The sequence below is a fragment of the Penaeus monodon genome, chromosome 34, assembly GCF_015228065.2.
Source record: "Penaeus monodon isolate SGIC_2016 chromosome 34, NSTDA_Pmon_1, whole genome shotgun sequence".
In the NCBI taxonomy this organism is placed as follows: Eukaryota; Metazoa; Arthropoda; class Malacostraca; order Decapoda; family Penaeidae; genus Penaeus; species Penaeus monodon.
The window spans coordinates 26,404,730-26,405,027 of record NC_051419.1 but is presented as its reverse complement, the minus strand read 5'-3'; positions in this window follow the sequence as shown (position 1 = coordinate 26,405,027).

Sequence of the window (298 nt, the reverse complement as noted above, 5' to 3'; positions counted from 1 at the left end):
GTGTGAAGGCGAGTCAGTGTACAAAGTGACGTTTGAGTCTTATCTGTCCGCCTGCTGGTGTGTCTCACGCAAGCGACGGATTTTATGCGAATCTAGACAAAAGGAGGGAAGTCTAAGATTAGTAAGTAACGGAAGAAGTATAGCCTAGACGGATAGAATATAGCTTGGGAAGCGGCAGAGAAGCTATACTTGCGTTGGTTTTCGCATCCGATGAGTGCGTGGTTGGAACGGGCGCAAGCAGGACTGGTACAGTTGTGACGGTTATATATGTGTGGATACGATTTAAGGAACAGTGTTA